Raw genomic sequence first — 19,213 nt, forward strand, 5'->3', positions numbered from 1 at the left:
ATACAGGACAGCCTCCAGACAAAATGTCAGAACAGGTGTTGTTACATCTTCTAATGTTAACAAAGTCATTACCGAACAATTCCTTACTGAGTTCTCTCGATGAAATGTTTTCTAATTGTAATATAAAACGTACAAAGTAGCAAATAAAATTGGCTAAAAGTCTGAACACTGCATGGTATTTGGTTACTAATATAAATCTGAGCTCTAATCAATTGAAGTAATAAATTCTTTTAACTTTTCACAAGTTAAATTTTCAGAAAATTAGGTGCATTTAATTACACCCAGAAGAAATGCTGGCTACAAGCAAAATTGAAACAGATAAATTCAACATGCTGAAGTACAAGGCTTTAGGTTCTTTCATTTAGTTTGTTAGTTTATTGTACATTGCTTGTCTACACTGTTATTATGGACTAGAGGGTGTTTGATGAATTTGAATGATCACTGCTCTGATTAATCTAATCACATTTTAAAATACAAGTTTCTCAAAAGTAATTTACTTTACTGGCTGTCAGGTGAGTCAACCTAAACAACTTCTGTAGTCAACTCTAATTCTAACACTGGGACGTTAAAAGATACGTGCATTAGCATTGAAGTTATGTTATCAATTAGTGATAGAATGATTGTTTGGACTGCAGGACTGAGTTCTCACTGCTCTCAAATCAAGTTTCTCACTGGAAATAAAATGCAATCACTGCAACAAAGCACTGCTAACTTTCCACCTTCTTTATTATAATACAAACAGACTTTTCTGGGGCATGAGGTTGTGGACACTATGATTTGCCAGTGCATGATGCCACAACAACGTGGACCCCTAGCAATCTGTAACAATAGAATCACTTTGGATGCACCAATGTTATTTTATCAGAAAGTGTTCAAATGAGAATTTGTTCTGCTTTGACACCACTCCACACCATGCTAAGCAATCGAACAAACACAGCTCAGATATGGCCACTTCAACAAGAGTATGGAGGGGTGCCCAACTCAATGAAACTATAACCATGGTGCTCATTCCAACCACTCCCATGTGACTCACTGGTCACAAAGAAAACAGAAAATTACAAAAGGAAGGAGATCAATAGGATGTGGAGTTAGGAGAAAGGGAAAATGTGATCTAGACTTAAAAGTGATTGGGAATAAAAGGGACAATAAGATCCAGATTGGGAAAATTATGCATTTTTTCATCACTCCCCCTGCTCTATAGTAATTTTGTCATCACTGAAGTTAGGTTAATTGGCCTGTTGCTATCAGGTTTATCCCTCCTTTTTTGAGGAACTTTTGCAAGGTTCTCATCCTCAAATAGAAACACATGAACATTCGAATTAGGAAAAGCCTTTTAAGGCTGCTCTGCTACTAAATAAATCATTGCTGATCTATTTGTATTCCAAATTTCACAATTCTGGTCTCCCTCCTATAGGAAGGATGTTGTGAAACTTGAAAAGGTTCAGAAAAGATTTTCAAGGATGTTGCCATGGTTGGAAGATTTGAGCTATAGAGGGAGGCTGAATAGGCTGGGGCTGTTTTCATGGAATCCCTACAGTGTGGAAACAGGCCAATTGGCCCAACATGTCTACAATGACCCCTACCCCATTACTCGACATTTATCCTGACTAATGAACCTAATTAGTCACGTGGGCGGCACGGTGGCACAGTGGTTAGCACTGCTGTCTCACAGCGCCTGAGACCCGGGTTCAATTCCCGCCTCAGGCGACCGACTGTGTGGAGTTTGCACGTTCTCCCCGTGTCTGCGTGGGTTTCCTCAGGGTGCTCCGGTTTCCTCCCACAGTCCAAAGATGTGCAGGTCAGGTGAATTGGCCATGCTAAATTGCCCGTAGTGTTAGGTAAGGGGTAGATGTAGATGTAGGGGTAGGGGTATGGGTGGGTTACGCTTCGGCGGGGCGGTGTGGACTTGTTGGGCCGAAGGGCCTGTTTCCACACTGTAAGTAATCTAATCTAATCTAATCTAATCTAGGTATCCCTGAACACTATGGGCAATTTATCACAGTCAATTCACCTAACCTGCACATCTTTGGACTGTGGGAGGAAACTCATGCAGACACGGGGAGAATGTGCAAACTCCACACAGACAGTCAACCGAGGTTGGAATCAAACCCAGGTCCCTGGCGCTGTGAGGCAGCAGTGCTAACCACTGGGACACTCCCTTGAGTGTCAGAGGCTGAGGGGTGACCTTATAGAGGTTTATAAAATCATGAGTAGCATGGATAGGGTCAGTAGAAAAGGGTTGTGGGGGGAATCCAGAACTGGAAGGCATAAGTTTAGGGCAAGAGAGAAAAATTTAAGAGAGAGACCTAAGGGGCAACTTTTCCCACACAGAAGATGCGTATATGGAATGAGATGCCAGAGGAAGTGGTGGAGACTGGTACAATTAAAGCATCATCTGGATGGCTATATGAATAGGAAGGGTTTAGAGGGATATGGGCAAAGTGCTAGCAAATGGGACTGAGTCAGCTTCCATGAGCTCAATTTTAACTGCCTATACCAGATAGGTTTTTGACAGAGGTGTGATAGGCACAATATTAGATTAAATGTCCAGTCCAACATCTTTACAATAGTCTGGATTAGTGGTGCTGGAAGAGCACAGCAGTTCAGGCAGCATCCAACGAGCAGCAAAATCGACATTTCGGGCAAAGGCCCTTCATCAGGAATAAAGACAGTGAGCCTGAAGCGTGGAGAGATAAGCTAGAGGAGGGTGGGGGTGGGGAGAAAGTAGCATAGAGTACAATGGGTGAGTGGGGGAGGAGATGAAGGTAATAGGTCAGGGAGGGGAGGGTGGAGTAGATAGGTGGAAAAGGAGATAGGCAGGTCGGACAAGTCCAGACAAGTCAAGGGGACAGTGCTGAGCTGGAAGTTTGAAACTAGGGTGAGGTGGGGTAAGGGGAAATGAGGAAGCTGTTGAAGTCCACATTGATGCCTTGGGGTTGAAGTGTTCCGAGGCGGAAGATGAGGCGTTCTTCCTCCAGGTGTCTGGTGGTGAGGGAGCGGCGGTGAAGGTGGCCCAGGACCTCCATGTCCTCAGCAGAGTGGGAGGGGGAGTTGAAATGTTGGGCCACGGGGCAGTTTGGTTGATTGGTGCGGGTGTCTCTGAGATGTTCCCTAAAGCGCTCTGCTAGGAGGCGTCCAGTCTCCCCAATGTAGAGGAGACCACATCGGGAGCAACGGAAACAATAAATAATATTAGTGGATGTGCAGGTAAAACTTTGATGGATGTGGAAGGCTCCTTTAGGGCCTTGGATAGAGGTGAGGGAGGTGGTGTGGGCACAGGTTTTACAGTTCCTGCGGTGGCAGGGGAAAGTGCCAGAATGGGAGCGTGGGTCGTAGGAGGGTGTGGACCTGACCAGGTAGTCACGGAGGGAACAGTCTTTGCGGAAGGTGGAAAGGGGTGGGGAGGGAAATATATCCCTGGTGGTGGGGTCTTTTTAGAGGTGGCAGAAATGTCGGCGGATGATTTGGTTTATGTGAAGATGGTAGGGTGGAAGGTGAGCACCAGGGACGTTCTGTCCTTGTTACGGTTGGAGGGATGGGGTCTGAGGGCGGAGGTGCGGGATGTGGACGAGATGAGTTGGAGGGCATCTTTAACCACGTAGGAAGGGAAATTGCGGTCTCTAAAGGAGGAGGCCGTCTGGTGTGTTCTATGGTGGAACTGGTCCTCCTGGGAGCAGATACGGCATAGGCGGAGAAATTGGGAATACGGGATGGCATTTTTGCAAGAGATAGGGTGAGAAGAGGTGTAATCCAGGTAGCTGTGGGAGTCGGTGGGTTTGTAAAAAATGGCAGTGTCAAGTCAGTCATCACTAATGGAGATGGAGAGGTCCAGGAAGGGGAGGGAGGTGTCAGAGATGGTCCAGGTAAATTTAAGGCCAGGGTGGAATGTGTTGGTGAAGTTGGTGAATTGCTCAACCTCCTCGCGGGAGCACGAGGTGGCACCAATGCAGTCACCAATGTAGCGGAGGAAGAGGTGGGGAGTGGTGCCGGTGTAATTACGGAAGATCAACTGTTCTACATAGCCAACAAAGAGACAGGCATAGCTGGGGCCCATACGTGTGCCCATGGCTACCCCTTTGGTCTGGAGGAAGTGGGAGGATTCATCTTTACAATAGTCTCCATGCTGCCTCCTGCCTCCCGCCTCCCTCCCACCAAACAATATGGGTTGTGGCCCATCAACAAAATCAGCTACACAAACCACCTCAAACAATGACATGAAGGTACTCCAACATAACTGTTAGGTAGGGGGAAATCTAGGTTTTTTGACCCAGTGACAGTGAAGAAACACAATATATTTCTAAGCCAGGACAGTGTTATGTCTTGGTGTGGAAACTTGGATGTGGTGGTATTTGGTAGGTGCTAATGAAGGAATCTTTGAGAGTTACTGCTGTACAACTTTTCAATGCCAAACACCACTACCACTGGTCATGGGGGAAGTGCGCATTTAAGGTCTAGATGGTGTGCCAATCACTAGCCTATTTCACCTTCGATGTCATCAAGCTTTTGAGTGTTATTGAATCTACACTCACCCAATCAAATCAAGTATATTCCATCACTCCTGACTTCTGCTTTGTAGCGGCAGATAGGTTTATATGTCTGGTCTAGTTCATTTGCTGATCAAAGGTAACACTGAGGATATTGATGGGGTTTGAGTGGTCATGCCATTAAATATTATGGGCTAATGTTTGAATTCTGTTATTGGAAACAGTCATTGCCACTTGTCAGCTAAAACCAGGATGTCATCCAGATCTTGCTACATTTAAGACATGACTGTTTCAGTATAACTCATGAATGGTGCAAAACTTTATGCAACAGGGCACACCTCACTTCTGATCTTGTGATGGAGGGAAGGTTATGATGAAACAGTTCAAGATGGTTGGGTATGGGACAACGCTCTGAGAAACTCCTGCAATTATGTCCTGGAACTGAGATATTTAACCTCCAACAACCAAACAACCTATCATTCTGTGAAGTATGACTCCATCCAATGTACAATTTTCCCCAATTTCCACTGGCTTGAATTTTGCCAGCGATCTTTTACACCAAGGCAATGTTTAACTTAGTGTGGAATCAAGTGCAGTCACTCTCAGCTCACCTCAAGTTCAGCTCTTTTATCCATTTTTGTTCCAAGAGTGTAATGGGGTCAGATGCTGAGTGACCCTGATGGAACCCAAACTGAGCGTCAGCTAACAGCTAAGTATCAACTGATGGCACTATTAATGGCCTTTCCATTATTTTGCTGATCAAAAGGTAAACCGTAGATTAGATTAGATTTCCTACAGTATGGAAACCGGCCCAAAAGGTCCACACCACCCCTCCGACAAGTAACCCATTCTCCTACCCTTTTTTAAAATCCTTGAACTAATGCACCTAACACTGTTTGCAATTTAGCATGGCCAATTCACCTGACCAGCGCATCTTTGGATTGTGGGAGGAAACTGGAGTAGCCAGAGAAAACCCATGCAGACATGGGGAGAATGTGCAAACACCACACAGACAGTTGTCTGAGGTGGAAATCATACCTGGGTCCCTGACATTGTGAGGCAGCAGTGCTAACCACTGAGCCACCAGGCTGCCCCTAAGAGGCGTAATTGGTCAGATTGACTTTGCCCTGTTTCTTATAGGCAATTATAGATGATCAATCATGAACATATCCACAGGTGTGCAGGTCAGATGAATTGGCCATGCTAAATTACCCATAGTGTTAGGTGCATTAGTCAGGGGTGAATATAGGGTAGGGGACTAGGTCTGGGTGGGTTACTCTTCAGAGGGTTAGTGTGGACTTGTTGGGCCGAAGGGCCTGTTTCCATAGGAAATCTAAGCTAATGCAATGTACTGATTGATAGGGCAGCCTATCATCTAGAGTTGAAAAATGTGGTGCTGGAAAAACACAGCAGGCCAGGCAGCATCCGAGGAGCAGGAGAATTAACATTTCGGACATAAGCCCTTCTTCAGGAATGAGGCTGGTGTGCCAAGCGGGCTGAGATAAAAGGTAGGGGGAGGGAATTTGGGGGAGGGGCGCTGGGAATACGAATAGGTGGAAGGAGTTGAGGTTGATAGGCCGGAGAGGGGGTGAGGCAGAGAGGTCAGGAAGAAGGTTGCAGGTCAAGTTGCTGAATCCGAGGGTTGGGACTGAGATAAGGTGGGGGCAGGGGAAATGAGGAAGCTGGAGAAATCTACATTCATCCCATGTGGTTGGAGGGTTCCTAAGCGGAAGATGAGGCGCTCTTCCTCCAGGTGTCGTGTGGCCAGGGTCTGGCAATGGAGGAGGCCAAGGACCTGCATGTCATTGGCGGAGTGGGAGGGGGAAGCTAAAGTGTTCAGCCACAGGGCGGTTGGGTGGGTTGGTTGGTTGGTGCGGGTGGCCCAGCTTATCATCTACTCTTGTTATTTTGTTTTTTTTTGGAACACTGCCGCAGGTATCCTGATTCACGGCAAATCCCATTTACCAATCAATGCTGTGTTTGCTGGAACAAAATTGGCTCATAGTCCACTAAAAAGTCCACTGACATTCTGAGGTGCGTCCAGGCTGTCAGCCATTCGAGTCTGAATTTGACAGTATGAGAATGATCACATACTTTCTCATGGGCACCAGGGCTCGCACCATGCTTTGTCTGAACGCTCTAGTTTTCGTAACAGTAAGCGGTCAGATTAAGTCATCGACTGGATTTCTTGACCACAGGCAGGATCCGATTGACTCATCCCTTAAAAACTTTGGGGTGCCATCCTCCAGGAGAAGGAATGGGAACCGTACTCGAGTTGACTTGTGTTGCACTGGGATGGACGTTGCCCTCCCTGAGGCGCCAGCACCTGCTCAGTCCGCCCTCCCACGGACACAGGGCTCTCCCTCCTGCAAAGCCCCATACTCCCTGAGACACGCTCACACCACCCTCCATTCCCCATAGACACACACACACCCCCCCCAGGGAGAGAGGGCCGCCAGCTGAGCCTGACCCGCCGCCCGGACACACAGCCACCGTTCGCCGGTTGGCTCTGGCTCGCTCTTCCCGAGGCAGCTGTCACTCTCGGTCAACAATGAACCGGCCCCCCCATCTCCCCCCGCAGCCCGGTGGCCTGACTGCAGCTAACAGACACTGAGCCCGGCGGCTTCCATTACCTGTCGGACGGAGAGGCCGTTACTTCTCGTCACACTGCGCTGCCTTTCAAGTACGAGGCGCCGCTGCCACTCACAGCCCCATCGCTCGTCGCTCTCGGTTGCTCCGCAGCGTCAGGCATCTCCTGAGCAGCTCTCGGCCAATAGGAAGGGGCCAGGGGCGATAAACCAGACGTCACATCCTCCGCAGGACCGGAAACGGGCTGGGGTTTCTGGGAGCTGAAGTGCCCAACGTTTGGTAAACATCGCAATGGTTGGCTCCTTCGGCGTCGGGGAACAGAAACAAGAGAATGGAAAAAGATTCTTTGTTCGCTCAATGTGAAAAAAGAAAATGCAAATAGTGCTGCTTCTGAAAACTGCCTAGTGCTTTAAAAAAAAGTTGGTTGTGCAAGAGCAGCCTAATGTGAAAAATAGTGCAAGGATTTTGTGTAATAAATGGTATACAGAAAGACTTGCATTTATGTAGGAGTTTTTATATTTGTGCGTACCTCGACTGCTATTTTCTAATGAACTATTTCCTGAAATGTAGTCATTAGTAGTGGCAGAGATGTAGCGGCGGATTTGGGCAAAGCAAACTTTCACAAGCAGTGTCATGATCACCAGTTGATTTGTTTTTGTATTGATCCTGAAGAAGGGCTTAAACGTCGATTCTCCTGCTCCTTGGATGCTGCCTGACCTGATGTGCTTTTCCAGGAACACATTTTTCAACTGTTGATAAGATAAGTATTAGCACCAAGGATAATGGTGGCAAGCCATTATTTACATCCAATAGGAGCAGGTAGTTTAATGTCTTCTAGGAAAGAGCACATCTTCAATGATGCAATGGCCTCTCAGTATTTTATAATATGCGCAATATTCCTCAGCCTTCCTTAAGATGCTCCTTTGTCCAAGACCCAAACTTTTATCATCTCCGTTTCATTTATCTTCTCTTGTGTGCCCTCCAAGGTTATGCTCATGAGTCAAAAATCACGCAAAATCAAGTTATAGTCCAACAGGTTATTTAGAAGTAGCTTTTGAGGCACTGCCTCTTCAGGTGATTCTCCTGATGAAGAAAACTAGTGCTTCCAAATAAACCTGTTGGACTATAACCTGATGTGTGAGTTTTTAACTTTGTCCACACCAGTCCACCAGCATCTCCAGTTCATGAAAGTTGTTTGCTACTGACATAATTCCATTCCTACTAAACTGCTGACTGAACAACTTCTTAAGGGTTTATGAATAAATACTGAAAATGGTACCAGCTCTTTGAAACCGTTCTCTCCCCTTCCAAAACATCTGTTGTCATCCCACTTTTCCAAAAGTGCAACACCAAAAGAGCATAAAAAATTTGGGTTTGAAGAGGTCATTCAGCCCATATCATCTATGCTGCCACAAAAACTTAGGGAAAGACCTTCTTTTTAAAGGTCATCTGATGCTCTGTAAGTTATGTCACTTTGCAACATGGAATTTTTAAAAAGCCAGCATTTAACAACAAGACCTCTTGTGATTGTAAATTTTAAGAAAATTAATAACTTTCTTCCCAACATGTAACAGGACATGGAAAACTTGACACTGTCACGCATACACGTGCACTAAGTGACCTCTCCAATACACAAGCTGCAGACCACATAATGAGTATGCATGTACAAATTAAAATTGTAAATATGCCGACAGGTTTAGAGCCACTACACTAGATTGTGCCTCACATTCCTTGGAAGTGTTAATCCTAATTATCCATCATCAGCATTATGCTAGGTCTGCAGAGACCATAAAACACAGGACTATTTCATTGAGTCTTCTCCACCATTTGATGAGTTCTTGACTGATCTGATAATTCTCAAGTCTGCTTTCCTGGCTTTTCCCTATAACCCTTGATTCAAATACTGACTGAAAATGGACACCCTAATTTATTCTTCAGCAACCCACACCAGTCCCCCTTCCCATAGCACCTTCTCATGTAACTGCAGAAGGTGCTACAGCTGCCTCTTCACCTTCTCCCTGCTTAGTATCCAAGGGCCCACACGGTCTTTCCAGGTGTAGCAGCATTTCACCTGTACCTCCTCCAACCTGGTGTATTGCAGTCGCTGCACCCAATATGGCCTACTTTACATTGGAGAAACCAACCGCAGACTGGGTGACTACAGAACACCTCTGGTCCATTCGCAAGCATAACCCCAACCTTCCCATAGCGGGTCATTTTAACAGCATCCTGCTCGCATACCCACTTGTCTGTTCTAGACATGCTGCAATGCTCCAATCTTACAGCGCAAACTGGAGGAACAACATCTCACATTCAGACTAGCACTTTACAACTTTCTGGACTTCAACTTGAGTTTAACACCTTCAGATTGTGAACCTACTCTCATTCCTTCCTTTACTTCTAGCTTTACTTGTTATATTCTCTGTCATGATGTCCTCTTTCCCCTCACCCCACTCCACTGGGGCTGTCTGTTCTTTCAAGTCTGGCAGTTAAACACACCATTGTTCTGCCATTCTCACATTTTGAAAATTTAACCTGCTCTTTCAACACCCTTTCTCCCCCAGCACTCCAACAGCCCACTGTTGCATAAAAGGAGAGGCTGAATAGGCTGGGGCTGTTTTCCCTGGAGCGTCGGAGGCTGAGGGGTGACAAAATTATGAGGGCATGGATAGGATAAATAGACAAAGTCTTTTCCCTGGGGTTGGGGAGTCCAGAACTAGAGGGCATAGGTTTAGGGTGAGAGGGGAAAGATATAAAAGAGACCTAGGGGGCAACTTTTTCACGCAGAGGGTGGTATGTGTATGGAATTAGCTGCCAGAGGATGTGGTGGAGGCTGGTACAATTGCAACATTTAAGAGGCATTAGGAAGGGTTTGGAGGGATATGGGCTGGGTGATGGCAGGTGGGACTAGATTGGTTTGGGATATCTGGTTGGCATGGACGGGTTGGATCGAAGAGTCTGTTTCCATGCTGTATATCTCTATGACTATGACTATCTATACTCAAAATGTTAGCTTGCTCTCTCTCCATGGATGCTACCGAAACCTGCTGTGATTTCCAGCATTTTTCCAGCATTTTGCTGTAATTTGCTCCTGATTAAATATTCATAAATCTCAGCCTTGAATATACCTCATGACCCAGCCTCAACAACCCTATGCAACCATGAGTTCCACAGATTCAGTACCCTCTGAGAGAAGAAATTCCTCCTCATCTCTGCCTTTAGGGTATTTAAATGGTCATTGGATAGACATATGGGTGAAAATAGAATAGTGTAGGTTAGATGGGCTTCAGATTGGTTTCACAGGTCATCGAGGGCCGAAGGGCCTGTACTGGGCTGTATATTCTCAGAACCCCTTATTCTGAGATATGCCTTCTGGTCTTAGATCTTCCTACAATGGGAAGTAATATACCCTGTCAAGTCTCTTAACAATCTTGTATGTTCCAATAAGATCACTTTCTATTCCAATAGGTATAGGCCTAACCTCCTCAACTTCTCCTCATAAAACAGTCCTACCATACATGGTATCAGCCAAGTGAACCTTCTCTGGACTAATTCCAATGCCAGTATATCGTTTCTCACATAAAGCTGTTCATGGTATTCCAACTATGCTCTGACCAGTATTTGTATAGTTTTGGCAAAACCTCCCTTGTTTTATGCTCCAGGGCAGCATGGTAGCTCAGTGGTTAGCACTGCTGCCTCATAGCACCAGGGACCCAGGTTCAATTTCATCCTTGGGCGATTGTCTGTGTGGAGTTTGCACATTCTCCCTGTGTCTGCGTGGGTTTCCTCCCACAGTCCAAAGATGTGCAGGTTAGGTGAATTGGCCATGCTAAATTTTCCATAGAGTTGGATGCATTAGTCAGGGGTAAATATGGGGAATGGGTCTGAATGGTTTACTCTTCGGAGGGTCGGAGTGGACTATTTGGGCCGAAGGGCGTGTTTCCACACTGTAAGGAATCTAATCTAATTTCCTATGAAATAAAGACAAAATTTCACTTTCCTTACCTCATATCCACTGAATATAGATGTCAGCTTATTGTAGTTCAGTCAACATCTTCAGAAAATCCAAATACATCACATTTACAGTGTATCCCTTATCTAATCTACTTGTTACCTCCTCAAATACTTCTACTAAATTTGTTAGACTTGATTTACTCTTCTTGAAGATATGCTGACTCGGCTTGATCATATAACGTATTTCCAAATGCTCTATCACATCCTTTATAATAGACTTCAATGTTTTCCCAACAGTCATTAAGATAACTGGCCTATAATTACCCATCTTTGTCTCTTTGCCTTTTTAAGTACAGGTGTTTCATTTGCTGTTCCAAAATCTTGGAATTTATGGAATCTATGGATTCTGGAAGATTACTATCAGATCCACTTCCTTTGTAGCTACTTCCTGTAACGTGTCGGATGCATCCCATCAGGACCAGGGGTCATATCACTCTTTATTGGTTTCCCTAGCACTTTTTCTTTAAACAATAGTTATTATTTAGTTCCTCTTTTTTTTGCCGCTTGAATACTTAGTGATTTTGGAATGCTGCAGGTGTCTGCTACTGTGAAGACTGATGCACAGTATTTATTTAATTTCTCTGACATTTTCTGGTTCACGGTTATTATTTCCCCAGCCTCATTCTCAAAAGACCTATGTTCTTTTTGGCTTTGCTCTTCCCTTTTTATATATTTAAAGAATCTCTTGCTGTCTGTCCTGATCCTATTTTCTACCTCTTAATAATTTTTTTTGGTTGTCTTTTGTTGGTTTTTAAAAGTTTCTCAATCCTCTGGCTTACCATTAGTCTTTACTACAAAATATGTTTTTTCTTTCAATTTGATATTATTTTTAACTTCCCTGGTTAACTATAGTCGGCTTATTCCCTTCTCAGAATCTTTCTCACCCATTGGAATATATTTTTTTGTGAGCCATGAACAATTTTCTTAATTGTCATTGTTCCTCAACCATCATTGCTGTTAAACCCCATTCCCAGTCTGACCAGCTTTCCCTCATTCCATTGTTTAAGCTTAGCACTGTTGTTTCCAAACCTAGTTCCTCCCTCTCAAACTGAAGGCTAAATTTTACCATGTTATACTCACTGTTTCCTAGAGGATTATCTACTCTGACATCATTTATTAAACTTGCCTCAATGAATAATATCAGATCCAAAATGGTCTGATCTCTGGTTAAATCCACACCATGTTGTTCGAGGAAACAAAATACACTCTATAAATTCTTCCTCATGGCTTCCTGTGCCAATCTAACCATTCCAAATTACACAAAGATTAAAGTCACCATGATTAATGTACTCCTTTTGTTACATGTTCTCATGATCTCCTGATTTATTCTCTGTTCCACCATATAGCTACTGTTAGGGGGCCTACAGTCTATTCTAATCAGTGTCTGCTTTCCCCTTTTGTTTTTTTACCTCCAGCCAAATGAATTCTACATCTTCTGATACAAGATTGTTTCTTGCTATTGTACTTATTCCATCCTGTATGACCAATGCTACCTCACCAGCCTTTCCTTCCTTCCTGGACTTTCAAAAATGCACATACCCCTGAGCTTTGACAGGATTTATTCATTTTGGAATCATTTAGCCATCCTGTTCATCACCCGTTGCTTCTACTGTTGAGTATGCATGTAGATCCCAGTTGTAGCTTCAGCAGGTTTCCCCTCATTTTTGGTTGTGCCCTTCATGCTGTGCTACACTCCTCATTAAAAATCCGACTTGATGGTAATTGTAGATTGAAGAATGTGTTGAAATATGAAGTGTTATGATCCATTTAAGAAAATGTGCTGATTTCCAAACCCCTCTACAGGTGTCACCACAAAAGTTAATTTCTAACTGCCTATTGAAGTCAAACTAACAGAAAACATTGACTTAACAAGAATGACTGTTTACTGTAAATAAATAAATTCTAATCACAAATAAGCAGCTATGAACTATCAACATATGGCTCTACTAGTTTAAACACTAACCCCCTTGTAAAACCAACAATCACACATATAGACAGACACAGAAAAACAAAAGTCATTAGTCTTGTAGGTGGATAAGAAAAAAACTATGAATTGTAGTTCAATAGCACCAGTCCACAGGGTTCACAGAGATGATTCTTTCTTCATGTTACTTTCACTTCTTCACAGGAGGCAGTTGATACACAACTATGCAATCTTTTAGTTATTGCTTTAAGGCAATAGGTTACAGCAACTGGTTGTGGGGCGGGGTGGGGCGTGTGAAATGGAGAAAGAAAACTGGCTTGCTTCAGGTATTTTTGCTACAGAGAGGGAGAGACACTCACCACCTGCCCTTTTCGCAGTCAGACAGTTTCTCACTGTATCATTCACACTCGAAGCTATCCATTTGCCCAAGATCCAATCATAGGGTTGTCTAATTGTCTTTTGCATGCTCAACCAGTCACAACCGCATTAGCCTTTGGCAGAAAGAAGGTAGGTTTGCATCCTGATTACTTAATATGCAGATGAGTACTCACAACCATGCTGTTCTTAGTCTTGCAAATACTTTGAGATCCAGAGCTGACTAATGTTAATTAGGTTTGAAAACATCTGACAACAAGATCAAGGAGTCTTTTCCAAGCAGCTACTGCTACTTAGCACCACACTGCCACCATAATGTGACTGCTGCTACTATGATTTGGTGTCTGAGAGATTTTTTTATATATAAAAGGCCACTGATGTTAACCCACATCTTTTCTACAGTCAATCTCCCGCAGATGAAGTGAGGGACTTTCTAACTTAAGCAAGTATTCATAGCAAAAGAGATGCTACTTATGTTAGCTCCTGTAACTAAAGAACAACACTTGGACAATGTAGTATTGACCCTTATTACATCTCCTGGTATCTATTTATATATTGTACTTGAATGTCTGGTTAAGCAATTCATATGTATAAACTGTAGCACATTTCCCTCGCATGTCATGCTGCAGGAGGATTTAGTATGGTAGAGACTGAGCCTTTATGCCATTAGATCAGATGCTGTGATGTCATGAAGATGTCCCGTAAAGGAACATTTCATTTTAGCTGCAATGAATAACACAATAATGATTCTAACAGTTCATTTTTAACTATTCAACTGAGGCAAATTGTCAGTCGATCAAATTAGCAAATGATAAACAAATAAAATGCTATCGATAATCATACATAAATGTGGCAAAAATGTAACTTGATTTAAAAGGAATCAGGAAATAAAACTTTTGATTACTTCTATCTGCTAGTTTGAATATTCAAAGATCAATATGGAGGTATTTCTACTCGCATGGCATACACTGAACTGTGATCTAGATGCTATATTTCAGTATGGTCATACAAAGCTGGCTGTGTCCAAACTCGCATCAGGTCAAATTCATCCTTCATTCTTCTGTTTCTTAATCTACATAAGCTTCTGTTCAAAAAGTGCCTCAATGCTAAAATTCTCATTCATGTTCAAATTCCTCCATCGTGTTCCACTTTCCTAACTTAGTCATCTCCTACAGCTACAACCCTGCAACTCCATGGTGGTGACCTCGTGAAAATCAGTGATTTTAATTGTTTCACAATCAGTGGCCATGCATTGTCAATTAACCCATAATTCCCTCTATTAAACTTTCATGCTCTTTCTCTCTCTCTCTCCTCCTTTAAGACTACTTAAAATCTAACGTTTTGGTTATCTGCTTTAGAATTGCCGTACGCAGCTTGGTGTCAAATGTGATTTTATGATACCCCTGTGAATCCCACTAGATTTTGTTGCATTAAAGGCATTATGTAAATACAAGTTTTAGATTAGATTACTTACAGCATGAAAGCAGGCCCTTCAGCCTAACAAGGCCACACCAACCCATTCCCCTACACCTAACACTACAGGCAATTTAGCATAGCCAATTCAACTAACCTACACATTTTTGAAACATGGGAGGAAACCCACACAGACATGGGGAGAATGTACAAACTCCACACAATCAGTCACCTGAGGCAGGAATTGAACCTGGGTCTCTGGTCCTGTAAGGCAGTAGTGCTAACTACTGTGCCACCCATAAAGTTGTTGATTCAAAGGTTTTTCAGGTAAAGTTTGAATGTTTTACTAGAACTTGCACATGTACTTTTTAAAAAAACTGAAGTAATATTAGGTACATTTTTTTCACAGATTATATAAAATACAATAAAATTAAACTATGCAATCCTTTAATGCTGATGAGCCTTTCTTGAACTGTATCTTGAACTGCAATAGCGCGCCATTGATTTATATATCAGTGTCATAAAAATATTGGAAAACTGGGGCAGTTTGTGGAAATGGAATATTTGTTGTGAGCACTATAAAGTTGATAAATCATTTACAGGCCATTTAAAATACATTGAAATATGGTCAAGTGAGAGAATGGTTGCACCGCCACCTAGTGTAGGAGGATTGAAAGGCATGTATAGAGAAGAAGGCATCCTTAGAAGTAGCAAAAAATTAACAAAATTGTAGCACAAAACGAAATCTGACACAAAGTGTGTACAAATGTAGCTTATTCATAAAAGTGAATCCAAATTATAAATTTATTCAAGGATGTGCCATATATCTCAAAGCTGCTGTAGAATGGAAAAAGAGACAAAAAAAACTGCAAGTGCTGGAATCCAAAGTAGGCAGGCAGGAGGCTGGAAAAACATAGCAAGCCAGGCAGCATCAGGAGGTGCAGAAGTCGACATTTTGGCTGCAACCCTTCTTCAGGAGTGGGGTTGGGTGTGGGAGGAACTGCTGATAAAGAGAGTGGCGGAGGCAGGGTGGTGAAGTGGGGATAGGTGAAGACAGGTAAAGGATACGACTTGGTTGGCCAATGGGAGGAATTAATCCATTTAGTGGCAGGGACCAGTGGAATGGAAGGAAAGGGTTTGGAAAGAGAGGTTATTTGAAATTGGAGAACTCAATATTGAGTCCTCTGGGCTGTTGGGTGCCCAGGCGGAAGATAAGGTGTTGTTCTTTCAACAGGAGCTGTGGTTTGGCAATGGAGGAGGCCAAAGATGGTCATGTCGGAAAAGGAGTGGTTGGGGGAGTTGAAATGGGCGGTGACTGGGAGGCTGGGGGAATTGATATGGGTACATTGCTTGATGGCTGTCCTGTTTGGGATCCAACCCTGGGAACTATCCAATTGACATTCAAAATGTCTTGAGTATCTTTGGGAGATAATACTTATAAATTCGTTTGACCTTCCCTGTAGCATAATATGAATGAAAATCAAATGCCTTGCAAGCTAAATAAGTTGAAGTCACAAAATGTTACTATTCATGTGAATTGGTTTATAAACAAAGGACCTCAGAGGAGAGATTCTATTGAAAATATCAACAAAACCCAGGAAGAATTTGTAAAACTCATTGCAAAATATTGGAAAATGTTAGAAACATTTTATAAAATTGATAGAAGATTTAAGACCACTTATCATTTTGATTTACACAATCTTTCACATTGGCTGTAGTTTAATTTGCCTGCATTAGTCCATGCATACCAAATAAGCCATGTCCCCAATATAAATTTGCACAATTTCACAAATTGTATTCACTTGGGAAGGTATGGTGATTCAAATTGTGTACATTTTCTTAAGTACACATTGGTATACATATTTTAAAAGTTTTAAGACCCAATTAATGTAAAGCAATGAAATTAATTATCTCAGTATCTTTATTAAAATAATTTCAAGTAATTTTAAACTAGACAACTACAAGGGAAGGACCAAGAAAAATTCAAAGATGCATACTTTTGGTGAAAAATCTACTTTCAACGGAATTAATAAAACTGCAACATGATACCACTTCTAAATACAACAAGACTTACATTTTAATGGATATAAGAAGGAATAAACAATTTTTAAAAATTATTATTTATGAATTCTACTGGTTCTTTGACGATTTAACTGATGCAGGTAACTTTCTTCAGAACATGAGATATAGTTTAACAATTATAATTTGACGGGTTTATTTGAACAATTTAGAAAGTTCATAAAAGCACATACATTGCAAGTTTTCTACGCCCACATGGTTTTTCCTTAAGGGACACCTCTTGCTCATCTTGAAGAAAAATTCCCAAAGGAATTCTGTCCTTGTAACTAAAATGTTTGTAGAAACAAAGGATAATGAAGGAAAATATTGTCAGCAAAAGAAATGGAAGGTTAGTCAGAAAAGCAAACAATATATACAGAAAAGTGTAATTAAAAACATAAAACAAATTATACTTACCAAAGAATGATACGATGATTTACGTACAAATGATTATTTAATAAAGCAAAGCCCCAACATTCTCCATTTTGTATGGGCAAGATACAGGTGTCAGTGGGGGAGCACTTTGGGGCCAGCGGCTATAAAGCTATTAGATTTAAAATAATGATGGAAAAGGATAGACCGGATCTAAAAGTTGAAGTTCTAAATTGGAGAAAGGCCAATTTTGACTGTATTAGGCAAGAACTTTTGAAAGCTAATTGGGGACAGATGTTTGCAGGTAAAGAGACGGTTGGAAAATGGGAAGCCTTCAGAAATGAGATAACAAGAATCCAGATAAAGTATATTCCTGTTAGAGTGAAAGGAAAGGTTGGTAGGTATAGGGAATGCTGGATAACTAAAGAAGTTGAAGGTTTGGTTAAGAAAAAGAAGGAAGCATATGTAAGGATAGATCGAGTGAATTCTTAGAAGAGTATAAAGGAAATAGGAATATACTTAAGAGGGAAATCAGGAGGGCAAAAAGGGGACATGAGATAGCTTTGGCAAATAGAATTAAGGAGAATCCAAAGGGTTTTTGCAAATACATTAAGGACAAAAGGGTCACTAGGGAGAGAATAGGGCCCCTCAAAGATCAGCAAGGCGGCCTTTGTGTGGAGTTGCAGAAAATGGGGGAGATACTAAATGAGTATTTTGCATCAGTATTTACTGTGGAAAAGGATATGGAAGATATAGACTGTAGGGAAATAGATGGTGACATCATGCAAAATGTCCAGATTACAGAGGAGGAAGTGCTGGATGTCTTGAAATGGGTAAAGGTGCATAAATCCCCAGGACCTGATCAGGTGTACCCGAGAACTGTGTGGGAAGTGATTGCTGGGCCTCTTGCTGAGATATTTATATCGTCGATAATCACAGGTGAGGTGCCGGAAGACTGGAGATTGGCTAACGTGGTGCTACTGTTTAAGAAGGGCGGTAAGGACAAGACAGGGAATTATAGACCAGTGAGCCTGACCTCAGTGGTGGGCAAGTTGGTGGAGGGAATCCTGAAGGACAGGATGTACATGTATTTGGAAAGGCAAGGACTGATTAGGGATAGTCAACATGTTTTTTTGTGTGGGAAATCATGTCTCACAAACCTAAATGCGTTTTTTGAGGGGATTGATGAGGGCAGAGCGGTAGATGTGATCTATATGGACTTCAGTAAAGCGTTCGACAAGATTCCCCATGGGAGACTGATTAGCAAGGTTAGATCTCACGGAATACAGGGAGAACTAGCCATTTGGATACAGAACTGGTTCAAAGGTAGAAGACAGAGGCTGGTGGTGGAGGGTTGTTTTTCAGACTGGTGGCCTGTGACCAGTGGAGTGCCACAAGGATCGGTGCTGGGTCCTCTACTTTTTGTCATTTACATAAATGATTTGGATGCGAGCGTGAGAGGTACAGAGAGTAAGTTTGCAGATGACACCAAAATTGGAGGTGTAGTGGACAGCGAAGAGGGTTACCTCAGATTACAACAGGATCTGGACCAGATGGGCCAATGGGCTGAGAAGTGGCGGATGCAGTTAAATTCAGATAAACACGAGGTGCTGCATTTTGGGAAAGCAAATCAGAGCAGGACTTATACACTTAATGGTAAGGTCCGAGGGAGTGTTGCTGAACAAAGAGACCTTGGAGTACAGGTTATTAGCTCCTTGAAAGTGGAGTTACAGGTAGATAGGGTAGTGAAGAAGACGTTTGGTATGCTTTCCTTTATTGGTCAGAGTATTGAGTATAGGAGTTGGGAGGTCATGTTGCGGCTGTACAGGACATTGGTTAGGCCACTTTTGGAATATTGCATGCAATTCTGGTGTCCTTCCTATTGGAAAGATGTTGTGAAACCTGAAAGGGTTCAGAAAGGATTTACAAGGATGTTGCCAGAATTAGAGGCTTTGAGCTGTGGGGAGAGGCTGAACAGGTTGGG

General features: G+C 42.6%; 1 protein-coding gene across 2 annotated transcripts in view; it reads right to left on the reverse strand.

Annotated features, from left to right (window-relative positions):
• LOC140458139 (adiponectin receptor protein 2) overlaps nucleotides 1-7,244 on the reverse strand; it is a 73,948-nt gene extending 66,704 nt beyond the window's left edge. Inside the window, exon 1 of one of the 2 annotated variants that reach the window (XM_072552275.1) lies at nucleotides 7,118-7,244. The gene's annotated coding sequence lies outside the window, so the exon portion shown is untranslated. The remainder of the gene's footprint in view (nucleotides 1-7,117) is intronic. The other variant, XM_072552276.1, reaches the window with a different exon arrangement.
• Nucleotides 7,245-19,213: the final 11,969 nt, after the last annotated feature.

Source organism: Chiloscyllium punctatum, chromosome 32 (assembly GCF_047496795.1).
Source record: "Chiloscyllium punctatum isolate Juve2018m chromosome 32, sChiPun1.3, whole genome shotgun sequence".
Classification (NCBI taxonomy): domain Eukaryota; kingdom Metazoa; phylum Chordata; class Chondrichthyes; order Orectolobiformes; family Hemiscylliidae; genus Chiloscyllium; species Chiloscyllium punctatum.